This window comes from Henckelia pumila, chromosome 4, assembly GCF_033568475.1.
Source record: "Henckelia pumila isolate YLH828 chromosome 4, ASM3356847v2, whole genome shotgun sequence".
In the NCBI taxonomy this organism is placed as follows: Eukaryota; Viridiplantae; Streptophyta; class Magnoliopsida; order Lamiales; family Gesneriaceae; genus Henckelia; species Henckelia pumila.
In genome coordinates this window covers 130,498,784-130,503,380 of record NC_133123.1, presented here as the reverse complement: position 1 = coordinate 130,503,380, position 4,597 = coordinate 130,498,784, and the positions used below count along the sequence as shown (strand labels likewise).

At 41.8% G+C, this 4,597-nt stretch overlaps 1 pseudogene; it reads left to right on the top strand.

The window, feature by feature from the left end:
- The first annotated feature begins 2,020 nt into the window (after positions 1–2,020).
- Positions 2,021–4,071, top strand: LOC140861750 (glycerophosphodiester phosphodiesterase GDPDL6-like; annotated as a pseudogene).
- The last annotated feature ends 526 nt before the right edge of the window (positions 4,072–4,597 follow it).

The following is a 4,597-nucleotide window of genomic DNA, read 5'->3' as shown; positions in this document are numbered from 1 at the left end:
CGCAAGGGTAAGCTGACACCTAGATTCATTGGTCCTTTCGAGATTCTCGAGAAGGTTGGGGATGTTTCTTATCGTCTGGCCTTGCCACCCGATCTTTCGGAGATCCACGATGTGTTCCACATGTCATTGTTGAGGCAATATGTGGCGGACGAGTCACATATTTTACATCCGATCGAGGTAAAGGTGGACCGGGATCTATCATATGTGGAGAAACCCCTACGGATTCTTGACAGGAAGGACAAGGTATTTCGTAACAAGCGCATACCATTGGTTATGGTACAGTGGAAATGCAGAGGGACAGAGGAAGCTACTTGGGAGTTGGAGAGCCGGATATTAGCCGAGCACCCCGAGTTATTTTGAGATTTTGTACTTCTTAGTATCGAGTTATACTTGTTCAGTTGTAATAAAGAACATTTGGTTGGCTATTTATGTTATCCTCTAAGACTTAAATTTCGAGGACGAAATTTCTTAAGTGGGGGAGAATGTAGTAACCCGCATTTCTAATTAGTGATTAATGAGTAATTAATCACGTGGTCATGTTTAGATTAAGTAAAACATGATTAAGTAAGTTCCTGTTGGGACAACGGACTTCAAAAATGGATTCAGAGAACTCGAATTAGTTGAATTGGTTCAGCAGGATCGGATGGTCCGAAGAGGAGTTCGGACGATCCGAAGTGGATCGGAAGCTCTGTGCCAAGATCGAAGGCTCCGAACGAGATCGGACGCTCCATCGGCAAGATCGGAAGCTTCGATCTGGACCAGGGAACACGTCATTGCTTACGTCAGCAAGGTGACGTCCTGGCTGACGTAATATTGAGCGATCGGATGCTCCAAAGGTGCGATCGGAGGTTCCGATCATGTTCGGATGATCCGAACCGGGTTCGGAGGCTCCGAACGTTGCCTATAAATAGAGGGTCCAAGAATTAATTTCTCACACCAATTCCCTCTCTTCTCTCTTGATTCCTAAGCCTTCTAACTCAGATCTAGGGAGATCTAGGCGTCCTACGGAGAATCCGGAAGTGTCTTAGTGATCTAGACGTCGTCGCGGAGCTACGGCCTAGTTTTGAGGCTATCTTCAGCAAAGGGCTAACGACGGACGCAGGTATAGCTTTGGCATCTTAAAAATATTTAGGAGTATGCAATAGTTTAGTTAAGGCTTTTAGAGCTAAATTGTTGATGCATGAATATTTGCATTGTAGTAGCTAGTAGACTGGACTAGTAGGCTTGGAGTCTAGGCCAAAAGAGCTAGGTTTGACCAGCAGTGTTAGAGGTACGTAAGTACTGACCGAGATAGCCGGCATGATATATTTACTTATATGTTGCATGAGTATGTGCTATATTTTTTATCATGTTTTAGCATGTTTTACCGTCTTAGCACATACATGATTTTACGTGTGACTGCATCCGGAGAGATGTGAGTCATTGACAGTCTCCATAGGGAACAATGATCTCATTTTGGACTCGAGTCAGGTATGACAGTTTCCATATGGGACTTGTATCCTGTTTTGGATTCGGGTCAGGATGGGGTTGGCTCAGCCCTGATATGGAATATACGAGTACCCCGCAGAGTAGCTCTCTAGCCGGTGCTGTATATTCCCGGCGCCATGAGCAAGTGTTTTCACTTGAGTTTTAAATCATATATGTGCGCATATTTGTATTTATATCATTGATTCGTATTGAGCGTTCTAGCTCACGCCCCTGTATTTGGGTATTGTGTACCTTATGGCGGGGCAGATTTGAGGCTGGACGGTCCAGGCGGCTCTCAGCAGGATTGAGCTTGGGGAGTGCGAGGTTGTAGAGGGTAGGGATTTATTTACCCTGAACCTTCGATTTGGTTGTATAACAGTATTTATACACTTATGATAACGTCGGTTGTATTCTGCCGATTGGATTTGTTGTATTTTAATTATCCGCTCTTTACGCTGTAAGCTTTATTTGCGTGCGCTTTTACTATAACTCTAATTAAGTAGTGGATCCGGGTTGGGTCACTACACCAGGCATAGGCGACATCAACCATGGTATGGATCAAACTTTGCGAGTCCGATTTGTGCAACTCAAAGCCTTGTCGCAAATTGAAGTAGTGCGATTTCTGTTCTTCGTGAGTTTCAGTTGTCTTCAGCCTTTATTTGTTTTGGCGGGTATGTAATTCTTAATTTTTCGAAGCGATTGATTTTGAATCATGGGCTCTGAATTTATGAATTTATGTGGGCATAGATTACCTCCACCATATTTCTCCGCATTCAAAGTTCATTTGGAATTTAATTTTTTTTCCCAGCTGGAACGATTTTGTATTGCAATCTGCATTTTAGAAAGGACAATTAAGGTTTTTGTGTTTCTGAAATCAATCTTATGAACACAACGAATATTCAAGATGTGGATCCTAAAGGAGAAAAGGTGTACAACATAAATGGACAGGAAATCCATGGATGGTTTGGCTTGGATTACCCCGCCGAAGTCATTTTCCAGAAAGTAGGACGTAAGTTCTTGAAATAATGCATCTTTTTTCCTTCACTCTTCGATGTAGTAAGCAATAAATTATAGTCTTTACCCCAAGAAATCAAGATTTTGTAACTACGAATTGGTCTGGGTCCTGTTCTCTGCATGGTAAAGTAATGATAATAAGGGCTTATTTCGATTATTGTAGCTGTCTTGATATGTAAACTTCTTCTCCTGCAGTACGCCATAATATATACACAAGAACAGAAGTATACGATGGTACACCGATCATAAGTCCTTCCCAGTTGGTAATCAACGGGAACATGCAATTCCACTGAAAATTCCTCCAAGAATGTGGCTGAACATTCAGGTCTCCCTTTATCTTCGCATATATATTTGGTTTGCGTTAAGGTTCATAATATGTTTTGGCTTATCTTGAGATGTCATTTTCAGTAGGATTTCTTCTATCAGCAAAATAAAATCAGTCCGGAGAAGTTTTTGCTAGAGAGAACTGATGTATTACCAGAGTTCATCTCATCTCCTGAGATAGGTTTCTTGAAGAGCATTCGACCAAAGTTGGGGGCGGCCAAAACAAAAATCATTTTCCAGTTTCTTGCACAAGATGTTCAAGAACCCACGACTAACGAGACGTACGGTTTACTTGCTAACAAGCTCTCTGTGATCAAATCTATTGCATCTGGGATTTTTGTACCTTAATCATACATTTGGCCTATGGACAAGGCAAGAGTCTTGTAGCTTGGAACAAACCTCGTACAAGACTCACAAGCAAGGCCTTACGGTTTACGCTTTGGATTTTGCTAATGATAACTATTTGAGTTATAATTACAGCTACGATCCCACCAGAGAGTACATTCAATTCTCAAAAATTCTCAATTTTTGGTTGATGGTTTTTTGACAGATTTCCCTTTGACTGCTTCAGAAGCAATTGGTTCGACTTCTTGACCGACCTGTTATCTGTTGCTGCAAATATTACAATGAATCCTTAATCTGTTATCAGCTTTTGGTTTTCATTTGCTCTTTCTTTAACATGAGAACCATCTTTCTGATTGCAGGATGCATACCTCAGAATAAGAATGCTTCAAGAGTCATTCCAAGTAAGGAAGAAGAAATCTAATGTCATCCTCTCATAGTGTAGTATTTTGTTACTATTGTTATTTGATTATTTTTTTTGCCATTTTCTCAATAGCTTTAATCATATCCCACAATGTAGCAAGTGGTGATTTCCCCGGAGCTACTGATCTTGCATATCAAAAGGCAATAGAAGACGGTACTGATATAATTAACTGCTCGGTTCAAGCATCGATCCAAAGAAGGAATTGCCTTTTGCTTAGACAGATCAGACCTTATGAAGACTACTACACCAGCAACACTTTACATGGACAAATCCACGAGCGTACCAGAAATCCAATCAGTAGATGAAATATTTTCCTTTGATCTCACATGGAGCGAAATTCAATCTTTAAGTCGTAAGCTTCTAAAATTTGATGAACATGGATAAATTCTCAGTCCAACCCTTTTCTTTTACCTATTTGCGCTGAAATTATTCCTTTATTGCAATCAAATTCAGCTCAAATCAAGAGTTTCTTTGACAACGGTGTAGTGACCCGCAATTAATCAAGGTTTTTGCCTAAAATTATCCGAAGTGGATCGGAAGCTTCGAAGCACAGATCGAAAGCTCCGATTTGGATCGGACGTTCCGTTGGAGGATCGGACGTTCCGTTCTGGCTAGGGCTGGCGTCATCACCGATGTCAGCAAGATGACGTCACTGCTTACGCACGTGAGGTGACATCGGACGTTCCAATGTCACGATCGGACGCTCCGTTCGCGATCGGATGTTCCGATGAGGGATCGGACGTTCCGATCGCCGTCTATAAATAAGGGGTCCGAGCCCTCATTCTGTGCACCGATTTTCTCTCCTTTCCTCTGGTTTTTGAACCTTCTTACTTAGATCTACGGAGTTCTAGGCATCCTATTGGGAATCCAGAAGTTGCCTAGCGATCCCGGCGTCGTAGCGGAGGTGTGCCTAAGTTTTGAGGCGATTCTACACCAGCGGGCTGACAACGGACGAAGGTATAATTTGGCTTCCTAAAAATATTTAGGAGTATGAAATAGCTTAGTTAAGGCTTTTAGAGCGTTTAT